Raw genomic sequence first — 17,020 nt, forward strand, 5'->3', positions numbered from 1 at the left:
ACAGTCATAACATACTTCATCTTCCCTGTAGGAATAAAAGTGGTAGGTCTAGATTTGTTAGTGGAAGTAAAGGGATTTATGGAAAAGTAATGAGATAATTCAATATTGAGTCCACCAAACACTTAGCACAATCTTATACTTCATTTGTCAGTGAATATTTGTTGAAATGCATGTCTGGTAATTATCATGATTGTGACAGCCTCAAGGTGGAACATACTGTAGTCTCTAGCTGAAAAGAAGTTAGCCTAATAATTCACTGCAGAAAATTGATTAAATGCCTTATCCTTTTAATTAAGGCTGCAGAACTGTTAACCTAAGATGGTACAGTAGCAAGAGTCTATACAATTTAAGCTAGAGGTTACTTAGAGATTGTTATTCAGGTGTAATAACATTTTGTTATCTTTGACTAGGGCTTAAAACTTTGTTAACTTGATTTGTACCAGCCCAAACTTCCTTCTGCAAGTTGAACACACTGCTGAGTGTGTGTAGGGTCTTTCTTCAGTGACAGACATTTCACCAGTGACAGTTAACCTTTTGACATTTAGACCTTCCAAACTTGTCTTGGATATTCCCATGTATCTGACAGGCCAACCATGAAGAATTTAAGATTTAATTCTAATTTTTTCCATGTTTGCCTTGGGTGAATAACTTATCCTTTGGAGAATAGCTTTAAGTGGCTAGGTCATTGATAAAACTCAACTGTTTTGTTCACACCCATTTCAATATTATTTTATGTTTGGCCATATTTAAATCTAAGATTTAATGTAGTCTAGTGAAAAAAATAGTGGGAAGTGTGAATGTAAAAAAGAAAAACATGAAAAAACGGAAAGTTAGAAAGCTATTTAGAATGTGGCTTTATTATATTCCTAACATTTCAAAATTTATTACATAGTTGCTTACAAATTGGTGTGGTTGTGTAGTTTATAAATGTTTATGTACTCTGTTAATTGCAAGACCATAGAACATGACAGCAGGTTGGCTACTGTTATTGGGGTTTTTACCATAGTTGCTATTGTGGAAGAGATTACATGTTAGATTAATTTAAAAATGTTGGCAAAACATGGCTTTATACCTCAGCATCAAAATGTGCAAGACACATATGCTTTCAGAATATAAATGCGTTATTAACTTAACGGCACTAAGATCAATGGCGGCAGTTGATCACCCTTTACCACTATCAGAACGTAACAGGATGCTAATGATGATTCTTACTTTGAATGTCATTAGCTGGGGACCTTGATTGGCTGGCATTTTATTGTCATGATTTTAACTAATTTAGATGAAAAAGAAATAGCCTACAGAATTTTAAAGCATGATTTAATACTTCATACTAAGACTTTAAAAAATCTTTTTTGAGAGAAACAGGAATTGTAGAGTCTGGGGGCTTTAAAGCATTGTGAAAATAAACTTTTATTAAGCTGATATGAAAGGAACCCCTCCTTTCTGGAACTGAATCTGTGCTAGAGCACTTTATATGATAACTGTATTTAGGAAATTTTATGTTGTAAAAATTGTTGTCATCAAGTAATGTTTTCTAATGGTTTCTTAACCCAACCAGTGCTACACCCCCCCTCCCCCTCCCAGTCTGGCACTCCCAGTATTACCACTCTGGGACCTTAAACTACTTCTTGAGCCTTATGGTCCAGTTTCGTGTGCTTCATTGTTACCTAAAATTTCAACAGTTCTGTGGTGTGTTCTGTGCTGGGGTGGAGCAAAGAGGAGCAGTTTACATTATTGATCTTCTTTACCCCCAACCTCCAGAATCCCTGAGAAAAGTCATACTAGCATCCCAAAATCTGGATAGAAATAAGATGAGGACTTCTCTTGACTGATATAGACAGTTTAACAATCTCAGAAGAGAAAGCAAAAGTTCAGGTATTTTTCTTAAATCCAGCTGAGCCTTTTCCCTCACAGTCCCAGGCTCCTTTTCCTTAGGCTTAAAAAAGCAAATAGAAGCAGACCCAGATCTGAACTATATCTTGAAGAAAAATTGAAATTGGCCTCATGTACAGTGGGAAGAGTGTTAAGTCACCCATTCTTTGTCAAGCCTTGTAGAATGTCTTCTGTTGCCTTTGTTAAGCATGAGCAAAATAAAAAGAAACAACATGATATCTAGGCAAACGTGTAACAGTAGTGGTTTTAAAAGTTTGGTGTGCCTAAGAATCATTAGGATAAATTACTGGATCCCATCCCTAGAGATTCTGATTCATTTGGTCTGAGAGGGGTCCATATAATTTGCACTTTAGCTCAGCTTCCAGATAATGCTGATGCTGTCAGTTTGAGGTCCACACTGAGGAGCACTGCACCATCACAGGTCAGAGTGCAAAAGACCCAGGACACTCTGGAAGGAAACACAGGTCGTGGAACAGAAGAAAATTTTGCATATTTGCTTCACATTTATGGAATGACTTAAAAACAAGAAATTCAGTAAAATGAGAACCCAAAAGAAGAAACAGAATGAGATGAGAGGGAGATTGTTTACAAGAAAACAAATTGAGGACTTAATTGTCCCAATTAATCTGTTGTATCAGTGCAACATATTTGTTATCCTTTGTTGGGTTAGTATGTTAAAACTTTTGGAGTGGGTATTTTAAAAGGAAATGTTAAATCTTTGAGTATAAAATAACTGATTTGAATTGCCAGGTTTTCTCAAAGTGGGCAACATGCCTGCATTAATCTTTATAATGACAACTGATCTTGATTTTCACGTCAAACAAATTATTTAAATTTTTACTGTTCTCAGTAGGGAAAATGCATACTTTTAGTTTTATTTTAGTAACCATAATAGAATTCTTTATATCACTGGGGAAATCCAATCTGAACTTAATTAAGCCCCCCAAAAGTAAAGGATTTACTTTCACTTAACTGAAAAATCCAAGGTACAGTTGGCCTCATTCCTCCATGAGCCTCCACCATAATTGGGGAGAGGATTGTGGGGGGCTGGGGAGGATGGGAGATGAATGAGAACATTGATAAAGTCCTAGAAAGCACTTTGGTGTAACTTGGGGTTACGTTCGTATCTTTGGATTCTGTTTCTCACTTGATATCAATGAATAATTTTTTGTCATGTTAGTTCTTCCTTTTCTCTAATTATTGACTTTACTCCCTCCACCCAACCTCCTTCCTATTCAGGATCATAACTGTTTAAGACAAGTTTATGGCTTTGTGGTTATAAGCTGCTGAGACCAAGTGCTTAGCTCTCTGGGAATTATCAGGAGCCAGCACTGGGTCGCTTGGCTGGGTTAGTAAAGTGTTAGAACCTGGCAGACAGGTTGCTACCAGTACTCCCTGGGGCCACGGCTATACTCATGACTTTGTGTACTAGCAACTTTTAATAGAAAAAACAATTACTGTTCTTGTTTATTCTTGAGTTGCTAAGAGCAGGTCTGTTTGCAGGGAAGTGTACTGATGACATTTCCTTCTAAATATATATTTTTTAATGTATTAGAAAATGCGGTTGCATTTCATCTTTTAATAGTCCATAGGCTCTCATGATGAGACTATTTTAAAGGTATTAAAGTATATAATGTATTTAAACAATAGGTAAAGTTAATCAGTGTGATTCTGCTAGTAAAATTCTATATTATTCAGAGCCATGGAAATTTGGTGTTACAAAAGATTTTGAGATTTTCAGAATTCTAAAGAAAAGACTAGGAGTTAAGTATCTTGCCCTGATTTCTATAGCTTGTGGCAATGCTAAAATGAAAGGAAAACAAAACCCTGTACTGTTGGTGGGGCTTGGGGAAGGAGTAAAAAAGCAAAGGGAGCTTCATCAGAAATTACTCCTGGTGGGAAGAGAAGAGACCAGTAACAAAGCAAACTTAAAAATTTAATCTCTGTTTCACTTCACAACTGTTTATTTACTTTTACTTTAGCTATGGTGTGGAATTTTTCACTTCAACTAAACTGAAAATAAAAGGCAACACAGTGCAGGGTACCCCAGAAGAAGAGAAGGCAAGTTCCACTAAAGTAGGGCTTCTCAACGTTTTTGCTGAAACACAGGTCTGCCTGGGACTACGGCTTGATGTGATCCTTTGCAAAATACAATTTTGCCAAATACTTATTTTAAAATTCATGCAAGAAATTCGCTCCAAATTGTTCATGTTGCTTTTAACATAAAAATTTTGTTTTATTGTTTTAATAACTCCCTAAATCTTCAAGCAAAATTCATATTCCAGGAAACCGTTTCTCCTGAGACTGTGTAATCCCTGCTCCATTGCTTATTTTTCTTGGTGTTGGTGTGTGAGTGTGTGTGTTTGTACACACCATCTTAGGAAACATGGAGTAATCTACATTATAGTCATTTTCTTTAAATGTACATAAAGTTTATATATAATCTGCACTAAAGCTTTGCACTTAGGACTTATTACAATAACTGAAGAGGATGTGTTCCAGGAAATTTGTATCCAGAAGATGCATGTGGGAAGATAATGTGAGAAGCATAACTGTGAGTTTTAAAGTGTTAAATAGAGTTACAATACCAAAAAACTAAATACTGTCTAGAGTAAAGTAATGACAGACATGCTGATAACATAAGCCTCTGGAAGTCCTGAGGCAGGCTAAAATGGTGGTTTTATAAATGTTGCCTCTGAATGAGTGGATGGATGGATGAATGAATGGATTTGGTTAAGGCAGTGGTTTGCAGCTGGGGGTTTTACCCTCTAGTGGACACTGGTGATGAGACTTTTTTTAAGCCTCTGTTTTATTTACTTTATTATTATTTTTTAAACATCTTTATTGGCGTATAATTGCTTTACAATGGTGGGTTAGTTTCTGCTGTATAACAAAGTGATTCAGCTATACGTATACATACATCCCCATATCCCCTCCCTCTTGTGTCTCCCCTCCCACCTTCCCTATCCCACCCTTCTAGGTGGTCGCAAAGCACCGAGCTGATCACCCTGTGCTATGCAGCTGCTTCCCACTAGCTAGCTGTTTTACATTTGGTAGTGTATATATGTCAGTGTTACTCTGTCACTTCGTCCCGGTTTACCCTTCTTACTCCCCGTGTCCTCAAGCCCATTCTCTACGTGGTGATGAGACATTTTTGACTGTTACTCTTGGGAGCGTAGGGTGTGTTGCTCCTGGCATGTAGCTGGTAGAGCCAGAGATCTTGTGAAACATCCCACAGTGTCCAAGACAGCTTGCTACAACAAAGGGTAATCTGGTCCAAAATGTTAGTAGGGCAGCTGTTGAGAACTCTCGGTTAGGAGAGTTGGAGGAGGGTGGTGGGAAAGGAGAAGAAAGAGACTGAGAGACAGAGACCAGTGGACCAACACATCATGCAGAGAGGGTCCTGGAATGGAGACTGGGAACCATACATAGCCTTTAGCTGGGACCTGGAGGGGAAGGAGGGTGGAAAAACTGATCAGCCTCCAGAGGCGGGGGAGAGGGCGGCTCTTTTCTAGCCAGGCTTGAAAGGATTTGCTATTAAGGAGGCCTGATGTGGTTTCAAAGGGTCTCCTTTGCCCCCCCTGAGTAGTTTTTCCATATTTAAATTTCAAATTACTTCAACAGAGGAAGGCTTTCATTCCAGTAATGAAATAAAAAGCTAAATTGAAGGTGACATATTTTTATGGGAAAGAACCGTCAAATGTAACAGGCCAACAAAGAGAAATGGCTCTTATTAAATCCTGTTTTTGATTAGGGAAAGGAGAGAAGAACTTTGAGGGCTTGAGGTTGGTAGTGGGTCAGAGCAGAGCACAGAAGGATACATAAAGAAGAGACTTCACAGTGTTTCCTAGGGAAGTTCCTATTTTCTTGGAACTTGTGTGGGAAAGTGAAGCTACATGATCAGAAGCAACTTTGAAATAAATAACTTAAAAAAAGTGGCATTGGTGTAGGAATATTTTTTCCCCTTGAGACATTTGTATTAATGAGTTGGATGGTAAAAGAAGATTAACATTCCAGACTGGTAGAGTCCAGCAGTGGCTTCCAACGATTAAAATAACCTATGTTTAAATTCTCCAGGCTTCCACCTATCCTTAGGCTGACTGAGGGGGGAAAAATAGCTTTGGAGTCTGTACCGAGGGACAGGCAGATCCACAACTTGAAAGTCAGTCGTGTTCTTGGAATATTCCAACTTCAGAATAATGTTTCCATTTAGCTTCTTACAAGCATGTTTATATATATATATATATATATATATATATATATATTTATTTATGGCTGCATTGGGTCTTCGTTGCTGTGTGTGGGCTTTCTCCAGTTGTGGTGAGTGGGGGCTACTCTTCCTTGCGATGCGTGGGCTTCTCATTGCAGTGGCTTCTCGTGGCAGAGCACAGGCTCAGGGGTGCGGGCTTCAGTAGTTGTGGCACATGGGCTCCAGCAGTTGTGTCTCTCGGGCTCTAGAGTGCAGGCTCAGTTGTTGCGGTGCACGGGCTTAGTTGCTCTGCGGCATGTGGGATCTTCCCGGACCGGGGCTCGAACCCGTGTGCCCTGCATTGGCAGGTGATTCTTAACCACTGCGCCACCAGGGAAGCCCTGCATGTTTTGAGGGGTTTCTTTGTGCCAGGTAATGTGGAGGATAACAGTCGTGAAGACGTCTAATACAGTTGCTGCATTCAAGCTTATAGTTTAGTTAAACACAGCACAACATAATAAGACCTCGTAAAAGAAGCCTAACAAAGCGGGCTACAGAAGCAGAGGGTGGGGCAGTGGCTCTAAGCCCTTAAATATAGAATTTTTGGTATATGGGGGAGGGGGGTTGGGAAGGCACAGAGGAACAAAGAGCATTTTAGAGATGGAAAAGAGCACAGAGGCACAGGGTCTTTGTGATAATTCCTATAAGGGAAGGACCATCGAGGAGAAGTGTCTGGGAGGGAGTGGGTGAAAGAGGGGTGGGTGATGTGGTGGGAAATAGGCTGGAAAGGTAGGTTGGGGAAAGATGATTGAGGGCACTGAGAGCTGAGGAATTGGGCTGCATTCTATGGATGATAGCCAAGGAAGGTTTTTGTGCAGATGAGTAGTAGGATCAGATCTGGGTTTTGAGGTGATTTGGCTGTAGAGAGGATATGGAGGGCTGGAGTGGAGGGGAGGCAGAGGCTGTAACAAAAATATTATTCTGGCATCCTCGCGCGCGCACACACACACACTGATTTATTCAATTAAAAATCTCGCGCGCGCACACACACACACTGATTCATTCAATTAAAAATCAGTGTCAGCTTCTGTGGTCATGGTCCCTTTATATTCAGGAGTTTTCTTTTACTTTAAGGTTTGGGTTCATGATAAAATTTACATTCCCTTAGAATTACCCTCCTTAAATCTAAAGTCTCATGTTTACAATTTACCTTTTAACCCTTGGGTACCATTTAAATATCTCTTTGTATCTATTTTCTGCTTGTTGACTAAGGAGCCTCCCTTTTTGTCCTGAGAGCATGAAATTCACTGTAATTAAAGTGTCTAGTGGATTAGTGTGATTATTGTGGGGTTTTTTTAAACATCTTTATTGGAGTATAATTGCTTTACAATGGTGTGTTCCTTTTGGTTTTATTTTACTTTATTTTTTTTTAACATCTTTATTGGGGTATAATTGCTTTACAATGGTGTGTTAGTTTCTGCTTTATAACAAAGTGAATCAGTTATGCATACACATATGTTCCCATATCACTTCCCTCTTGCGTCTCCCTCCCTCCCACCCTCCCTATCCCACCCCTCTAGATGGTCACAAACCACCTAGCTGATCTCCCTGTGCTATGTGGCTGCTTCCCACTAGCTATCTGTTTTACGTTCGGTAGTGTATATATGTCCATGCCACTCTCTCACTTTGTCACAGCTTACCCTACCCCCCCCCCCCATATCCTCAAGTCCATGCTCTAGTAGCTCTGTCTTTATTCCCGTATTAGCCCTAGGTCCTTCATGACCTTTTTTTTCTTTTTATTCTTAGATTCCATATATATGTGTTAGCATACGGTATTTGTTTTTCTCCTTCTGACTTACTTCACTCTGTATGACAGACTCTAGGTCTATCCACCTCACTACAAATAAATCAATTTCGTTTCTTTTTATGGCTGAGTAATATTCCATTGTATATATGTGCCACATCTTCTTTATCCATTCATCTGTTGATGGACACTTAGGTTGCTTCTATGTCCTGGCTATTGTAAATAGAGCTGCAGTGAACATTTTGGTACATGATTCTTTTTTTTTTTTTTTTTTTTTTTTTTTTTTTTTTTTTTTACGGTAAGCAGGCCTCTCACTGTTGTGGCCTCTCCCGTTGCGGAGCACAGGCTCCGGACGCGCAGGCTCAGCGGCCATAGCTCATGGGCACAGCCGCTCCGCGGCATGTGGGATCTTCCCGGACGGGGGCACGAACCCGTGGCCCCTGCATCGGCAGGCGGACTCTCAACCACTGCGCCACCAGGGAAGCCCGACATGACTCTTTTTGAATTATGGTTTTCTCTGGGTATATGCCCAGTAGTGGGATTGCTGGGTCGTATGTTAGTTCTATTTGTAGTTTTTTAAGGAACCTCCATACTGTTCTCCATAGTGGCTGTATCAATTTATATTCCCACCAACAGTGCAAGAGTGTTCCCTTTTCCCCACACCCTCTCCAGCATTTATTGTTTGTAGATTTTTTGATGATGGCCATTCTGACTGGTGTGAGATGATATCTCATTGTACTTTTGATTTGCATTTTTCTAATGATTAATGATGTTGAGCATTCGTTCATGTGTTTCTTGGCAATCTGTTTATCTTCTTTGGAAAAACGTCTCTCTAGGTCTTCTGTCCATTTTTGGATTGGGTTGTTTGTTTTTTTGTTATTGAGCTGCTTGTAAAGTTTGGAGATTAATCCTTTGTCAGTTGCTTCATTTGCAAATATTTTCTCCCATTCTGAGGGTTGTCTTTTGGTCTTGTTTATGGTTTCCTTTGCTGTGCAAAAGCTTTGAAGTTTCATTAGGTCCCATTTCTTTATTTTTGGCTTTATTTCCATTTCCCTAGGAGGAGGGTCAAAAAGGATCTTGCTGTGATTTATGTCATAGAGTGTTCTGCCTATGTTTTCCTCTAAGAGTTTTATAGTGTCTGGCCTTACATTTAGGTCTTTAATCCATTTTGAATTTCTTTTTCTGTATGGTGTTAGGGGGTGTTCTAATTTCATACTTTTACATGTACCTGTCTAGTTTTCCCAGCACCACTTATTGAAGAGGCTGTCTTTTCTCCATTGTATATTCTTGCCTCCTTTATGAAAGATAAGGTGACCATATGTGTGTGGGTTTATCTCTGAGCTTTCTGTCCTGTTCCATTGATCTATATTTCTGTTTTTGTGCCAGTACCATACTGTCTTGATTACTGTAGCTTTGTAGTATAGTCTGAAGTCAGGGAGCCTGATTCCTCCAGCTCCATTTTTTTGTTCTCAAGATTGCTTTGGCTGTTTGGGGTCTTTTGTGTTTCCATACAAATTGTGAAATTTTTGGTTCTAGTTCTGTGGAAAATGCCAGTGGTAGTTTGATAGGGATTGCATTGAATCTGTAGATTGCTTTGGGTAGTAGAGTCATTTTCACAATGTTGATTCTTCCAATCCAAGAACATGATATATCTCTCCATCTATTTGTATCATCTTTAATTTCTTTCATCAGTGTCTTATAATTTTCTGCATACAGGTCTTTTGTCTCCTTAGGTAGGTTTATTCATAGATATTTTATTCTTTTTGTTGCAGTGGTAAATGGGAGTGTTTTCTTAATTTCACTTTAAGATTTTTCATCATCAGTATATAAGAATGCCAGAGATTTCTGTGCATTAATTTTATATCCTTTACCAAATTCATTGATTAGCTCTAGTAGTTTTCTGGTAGCATTTTTAGGATTCTCTATGTGTAGTATCATGTCATCTGCAAACAGTGACAGCTTTTGTTCTTTTCTGATTTGGGTTCCTTTTTTTTCTTTTTCTTCCCTGATTGCTGTGGCTAGAACTTCCAAAACTATGTTGAATAAGAGTGGTGAGGGTGGGCAACCTTGTCTTGTTCCTGATCTTAGTAGAAATGGTTTCAGTTTTTCACCATTGAGGACGATGTTGGCTGTGGGTTTGTCATATGTGGCCATTATTATGTTGATGAAAGTTCCCTCTGTGCCTACTTTCTGCAGGGTTTTTATCATAAATGGGTGGTGAATTTTGTCAAGCTTTCTCTGCATCTATTGAGATGATCATACGGTTTTTCTCCTTCAATTTGTTAATATGGTGTATCATGTTGATTGATTTGCGTATATTGAAGAATCCTTGCATTCCTGGAATAAACCCCACTTGATCATGGTGTATGACCCGTTTAATGTGCTGCTGGATTCTGTTTGCTAGTATTTTGTTGAGGAGTTTTGCATCTATGTTCATCATAGCTGGCCTGTAGTTTTCTTTCTTTGTGACATCTTTGTCTGGTTTTGGTATCAGGGTGATGGTGGCCTTGTAGAATGAGTTTGGGAGTGTTCCTCCCTCTGCTGTATTTTGGAAGAGTTTGAGAATGATAGGTGTTAGCTCTTCTCTAAATGTTTGATAGAATTCGCCTGTGAAGCCATCTGGTCCTGGGCTTTTGTTTGTTGGAAGATTTTTAATCACAGTTTCAATTTCAGTGCTTGTGATTGGTCTGTTCATATTTTCTATTTTTTCCTGGTTCAGTCTCAGCAGGTTGTGCATTTCTAAGAATTTGTCCATTTCTTCCAGGTTGTCCATTTTATTGCCATAGAGTTGCTTGTAGTAATCTCTCATGATCTTTTGTATTTCTGCAGTGTCAGTTGTTACTTCTCCTTTTTCATTTCTAATTCTGTTGATTTGAGTCTTCCTTTTTTTCTTGATGACTTTGGCTAATGGTTTATCAATTTTGTTTATCTTCTCAAAGAACCAGCTTTTAGTTTTATTGATCTTTGCTATTGTTTCCTTTTCATTTATTTCTGATCTGATCTTTATGATTTCTTTCCCTCTGCTAAATTTGGGGTTTTTTTGTTCTTTCTCTAATTGCTTTAGGTGCAAGGTTAAGTTGTTTATTTGAGATGTTTCCTGTTTCTTAAGGTAGGATTGTATTGCTATAAACCTCTGTCTTAGAACTGCTTTTGCTGCATCCCATAGGTTTCGGGTCATCGTGTCTCCATTGTCATTTGTTTCTAGGTATTTTTTGATTTCTTCTTTGATTTCTTCAGTGATCACTTCGTTACTAAGTAGTGTATTGTTTAGCCTCCATGTGTTTGTATTTCTCACAGATCTTTTTCTGTAATTGATATCTAGTCTCATAGTGTTGTGGTCGGAAAAGATACTTCATACGATTTCAGTTTTCTTAAATTTACCAAGTCTAGATTTGTGACCCAAGATATGGTCTATCCTGGAGAGTGTTCCATGAGCACTTGAGAAAAATGTGTATTCTGTTGTTTTTGGATGGAATGTCCTATAAATATCAATTAAGTCTATCTTGTTTAATGTATCATTTAAAGCTTGTGTTTCCTTATTGATTTTCATTTTAGATGATATGTCCATGGGTGAAAGTGGGGTGTTAAAGTCCCCTACTATGATTGTGTTACTGTCGATTTCCCCTTTTATGGCTGTTAGTATTTGCCTTATGTATTGAGGTGCTCCTATGTTGGATGCATAAATATTTACAATTGTTATATCTTCTTCTTGGATAAATCCTTTGATCATTATGCAGTGTCCTTCTTTGTCTCTTGTAATAGTCTTTATTTTAAAGTCTATTTTGTCTGATATGAGAATTGCTACTCCAGCTTTCTTTTGATGTCCATTTGCATGGAATATCTTTTTCCGTCCCCTCACTTTCAGTCTGTATGTGCCCCTAGGTCTGACATGGGTCTCTTGTAGACAGCATATATACGGGTCTTGTTTTTTTTTTTTGTTTTTTTGTGTTTTTTTTTGCGATACGCGGGCCTCTCACTGTTCTGGCCTCTCCCGTTGAGGAGCACAGGCTCCGGAGGCGCCGGCTCACTGGCCATGGCTCACGGGCCCAGCCGCCCCACGGCATGTTGGGATCTTCCCAGACTGGAGCACGAACCCGTGTCCCCTGCATTGGCAGGCGGACTCTCAACCACTGGGTCACCAGGGAAGCCCCAGGTCTTGTTTTTGTATCCATTCAGCCAGTCTGTGTCTTTTGGTAGGAGCATTTAATCCATTTACATTTAAGGTAGTAATCGATATGTATGTTCCTTTTACCATTTTCTTAATTGTTTTGGGTTTGTTATTGTAGGTCTTTTCCTTCTCTTGTATTTCTTGCCTAGAGAAGTTCCTCTAGCATTTGTTGTAAAGCTGGTTTGGTGGTGCTGAACTCTCTCAGCTTTTGCTTGTCTGTAAAGGTTTATATTTCTCCATCAAATCTGAATGAGATCTTTGCTGGGTAGAGTAATCTTCGTGGTAGATTTTTCTCCTTCATCGCTTTAAATATGTCCTGCCACTCCCTTCTGGCTTGCAGAGTTTCTGCTGGAAAATCAGCTGTTAACCTTATGGGGATTCCCTTGTGTGTTATTTGTTGTTTTTCCCTTGCTGCTTTTAATATGTTTTCTTTGTATTTAATTTTTGATAGTTTGATTAATACATGTCTTGGCATGTTTCTCCTTGGATTTATCCTGTATGGGACTCCCTGTGCTTCCTGGACTTGATTAACTATTTCCTTTCCCATATTAGGGAAGTTTCAACTATAATCTTTTCAAATATTTTCTCAGTCCCTTTCTTTTTCTTTTCTTCTTCTGGGACCCCTATAATTCGAATGTTGGTGCATTTAATGTTGTCCCAGAGGTCTCTGAGACTGTCCTCAGTTCTTTTCATTCTTTCTTCTTTATTCTGCTCTGCAGTAGTTATTTCCACTATTTTATCTTCCAGGTCACTTATCCGTTCTTTTGCCTCAGTTATTCTGCTATTGATCCCTTCTAGAGTATTTTTAATTTCATTTATTGTGTTGTTCATCATTGTTTGTTTCCTCTTTAGTTCTTCTAGGTCCTTGTTAAATGTTTCTTGCATTTTGTCTATGCTATTTCCAAGATTTTGGATCATCTTTACTATCATTATTCTGAATTCTTTTTCAGGTAGACTGCCTGTTTCCTCTTCATTTGTTAGGTCTGGTGGGTTTTTATCTTGCTCCTTCATCTGCTGTGTGTTTTTCTGTCTTTTCATTTTGCTTATCTTAGTGTGTTTGGTGTCTCCTTTTTGCAGGCTGCAGGTTCGTAGTTCCCATTGTTTTTGGTGTCTGTCCCCAGTGGCTAAGGTTGGCTCGGTGGGTTGTGTAGGTTTCCTGGTGGAGGGGACTAGTGCCTGTGTTGTGGATGAGGCTGGATCTTGTCTTTCTGGTGGGCAGGTCCATGACTGGTGGTGTGTTTTGGGGTGTCTGTAGCCTTGTTATGATTTTAGGCAGCCTCTCTGCTAATGGATGGGGCTGTGTTCCTGTCTTGCTAGTTCTTTGGCATAGGGTGTCCAGCACTGTAGCTTGGTGGTCGTTGAGTGAAGCTGGGTCTTGGCGTTGAGATGGAGATCTCTGGGAGGTTTTTGCCGTTTGATATTACGTGGAGCTCGGAGGTCTCTTGTGGACCAGTGTCCTGAAATTGGCTTTCCCACCTCAGAGGCATAGCAGTGATTCCTGGCTGGAGCACCAAGAGCCTGTCCTCCACACGGCTCAGAATAAAAGGGAGATAAAATAGGAAAAGAAAGAACGAGGGTAAAATAAAATTAAGTAAGATAAAATAAAATAATTACAATAAAAAGAAATAATTATTAAGAAAAAAAATTTTTTTAAGTAAAAGAAAAAAAACCCGGAGGGTTAGAACCCTAGGACAAATGGTGAAAGCAAAGCTATACAGACAAAATCTCATGGAGAAGCATACACATACACACTCACAAAAAGAGGAAAAGGGGAAAAAATAATATATCTTGCTCCCAACGTCCACCTCCTCAATTTGGGATGATTCATTGTCTGTTCAGGTATTCTGCAGATGGAGGTACATCAAGTTGATTGTGGAGATTTAATCCACTGCTCCTGAGGCTGCTGGGAGAAATTTCCCTTTCTCTTCTTTGTTCTCACAGCTCCCAGGGGCTCAGCTTTGGATTTGGCCCCGCCTCTGCGTGTAGGTAGCCTGAGGGCGTCTGTTCGTCGCTCAGACAGGACGGGGTTAAAGGAGCCGCTGATTTGGTGGCTCTGGCTCACTCACACCGGCGGGGAGGGAGGGGTACGGAGTGCGGGGCGAGCCTGCGGCGAGAGAGGCCAGCATGACGTTGCACCAGCTTGAGGCGCGCCGTTTGTTCTCCCGGAGAAGTTGTCCCTAGGTCACGGGACCCTGGCAGTGATGGGCTGCACCAGGCTCCCGGGAGCAGAGGTGTGGATAGTGAGCTGTGCTCGCACACAGGCTTCTTGGTGGTGGCAGCAGCAGCCTTATCGTCTCATGCCCATCTCTGGGGGAAGAGTCTCAAACTCTCTTCTGAATGAGGAGCTCTGGGGCTGGAACCCAGTCATCTATGTTTTCACATGTCCTCCTGGGGTTTCTGATGCACACTAGACAAAGTTTGAGAACCAGTGATCTGCTAGTGTTGCAGGGCCTCCTGAAGAGGCAGGGGTTGGCTGTGCCTCACAGTGAGGACAAGGACACTGGTAGCAGTTCTGGGAAGTACTCCTTGGCACGAGCCCTCCCGGAGTCTGCCGTTAGCCGCACCAAGGAGCCTGTAGCGTCCAGTGCTGGGTCGCCTCAGGCCAAACAACCCTATTGTGTTTTTTTGAGAATCCATCTTTGCCCTTTGTGATCCAGTCCAGGACATAATCTTGGCTTCAGTCTCCAGGGGAAGTACTCTGTATGTCCTGTGAGTATTGATTTCAGGAAGGACACAGGTAGATATTTCTGTAGGGGATTAATTTTTCTTACTGTAAGGAAAGCTGTATGATGGATATTAAACTGATTATTTTCTTGGACTGAATGAGAACTCCATGTTACTACAAATATGAGTAGGACCTAAAAGTCTTGTCTTGCTGAAATCTTGGTTAGCCTATACTGAGCTGCCAGATATATATAGGATCCCCACTCCCTCAGCAGTCATGATGGCATAATACACTTGTTTTTCTCTGGAGAATAGTGGGCACTGACTGAAGATTTCTCAAGGGTCACTCATGATGGGGTTGTACCTCTCCATCTTGAAATTTCTGAAAATCATTGAGTTAAAAGATAAACATGTTGCAAGGGCATTCGTGCTTCTGGCCATGATGGAGTAACTGAGACCTAACTAACCTTCCTGAATAGATAACTAGAAGTAGATGACATTTGTGAAACAGCTACTTTCAGAAATTGGACACCAGGCAGTGCAGGACTCTGATCCCCAAGAGAAAGGAAAATAGCAATGAACCAACAACCACCACTTTCAGGCTTTCGCTTGGGAGGCTATCTTAGCTCAGGCTGCCATAACCAAATCCCACAGACTGGGTGGCTTGAGCAACAGGAATTTATGTTCTCACAGTTCTGGAGACGAGAAAGAAATAAACAAGGTGCTATCAGGGTTGGTGTCTGGTGAGGCTTGTAGGTAGCTGTCTTCTCACTATGTCCTCAAGACATAGTGGAGAGAGAGATCTGTTGTCTATTATAAGGACACCAAGCCTATAGGATTGGGGCTCTACGTTTATGAGTTTGTTTAACTTTACCTCTCTGAAAGCCCTATCTCTGATGTATAGTCACAGTGAGCGTTAGGGCTTCAACATATGAATTTTGGGGGAAGACAATTCAGTTCATAACAAAGGCACTTTCCAGGCTAAGATGCAGAGAAGGGGGATCCCCATCAAAGCACAGTCCTGTTACTAAGTTGAGGCAGATTGGAATTCATGGAGGGGGCTAGAATTTGTAGGGCAGACAGCCATAGAAGAAGGAGCTATGCAAAGAAACGGCCACAAGGGCTTCCCTGGTGGCGCAGTGGTTGAGAGTCCGCCTGCCGATGCAGGGGACACGGGTTCGTGCCCCGGTCTGGGAAGATCCCACATGCTGCGGAGCGGCTGGGCCCGTGAGCCATGGCTGCTGAGCCTGCGCGTCTGGAGCCTGTGCTCCGCAATGGGGGAGGCCACAGCAGTGAGAGGCCCGCGTACCACCAAAAAAAAAAAAAAAAAAAAAGAAACGGCCACAAAAGTCTGCATAGGAGTTTCATTGAGTGTATTGCTGAAACTTCATAAGGCTGGGCAAAGAATGGGGAGTTGGCAAGCTGAACAATTACCTGAGCTCAAAAAGGCTGGGAAACATTCATGTTCTGAGCTGCTAGAATGGAGAGTTGTACATTTAGGGCATTCAGTAGAGACCTCAGAAGGGTCACATCTTGGCAGTAGGGCTAAACTGCCCAGAGTAAAGATTATCTTAAACTCACACTCATGAATTTAATAACAAGCCTTGAAAGGTTCAGCATGATCCAAAAGTAACCAAGCTGCCTCACTGAACAGTCTTACACCTTTTGAAGGAATTCACAAAATTCATCACTCCCCAATGCAGAATTTGCGGTGTTAATCCATTAAAAATTTACTGTACATAGAGAGAAGCTGGAAAATGTGAACCATAGTCAGCAGAAAAACCAATAAATAGAAAGCACCCAGAAATGACTAACGATAAGATTAGCAAAGATTTTAAAATAGGTTTTATACATATGCTCAGATATTTAAAGAGAAACATGAATACAATGATAAGAGGAATTGGAGATACAGAAATGGAACCAAATGGAACTTCTAGCAATGAAACCATACAATATCTTATATGAATAATTCCCTGGAGGGGCTTAAAAGAAGATTAGACACTGATGAAAAAGATCAACGAACTTGAAGACATAGCAAAAGAAAGTAAACTGAAGAAAGAGAAAAATCCAAAGTGGCTACACCAGTTTACATTCTCACCAACAGTGTTCCAATTTATCTACATCTTCACCAACACTTGTTATTTTATCTGACTTTTTGATTATAGCCATCCTAGTGTCTGAAGTGGTATTTCATTGTGGTTTTATCTGAAATTTTGATAACTAATGATGTTGAGCATATTTTCATGTGCTTATTGGCCATTGTATATCTTACTTGAAGAAATGTCTATTCACATCTTTTGCC

Source organism: Phocoena phocoena, chromosome 4, assembly GCF_963924675.1.
Source record: "Phocoena phocoena chromosome 4, mPhoPho1.1, whole genome shotgun sequence".
NCBI lineage: Eukaryota > Metazoa > Chordata > Mammalia > Artiodactyla > Phocoenidae > Phocoena > Phocoena phocoena.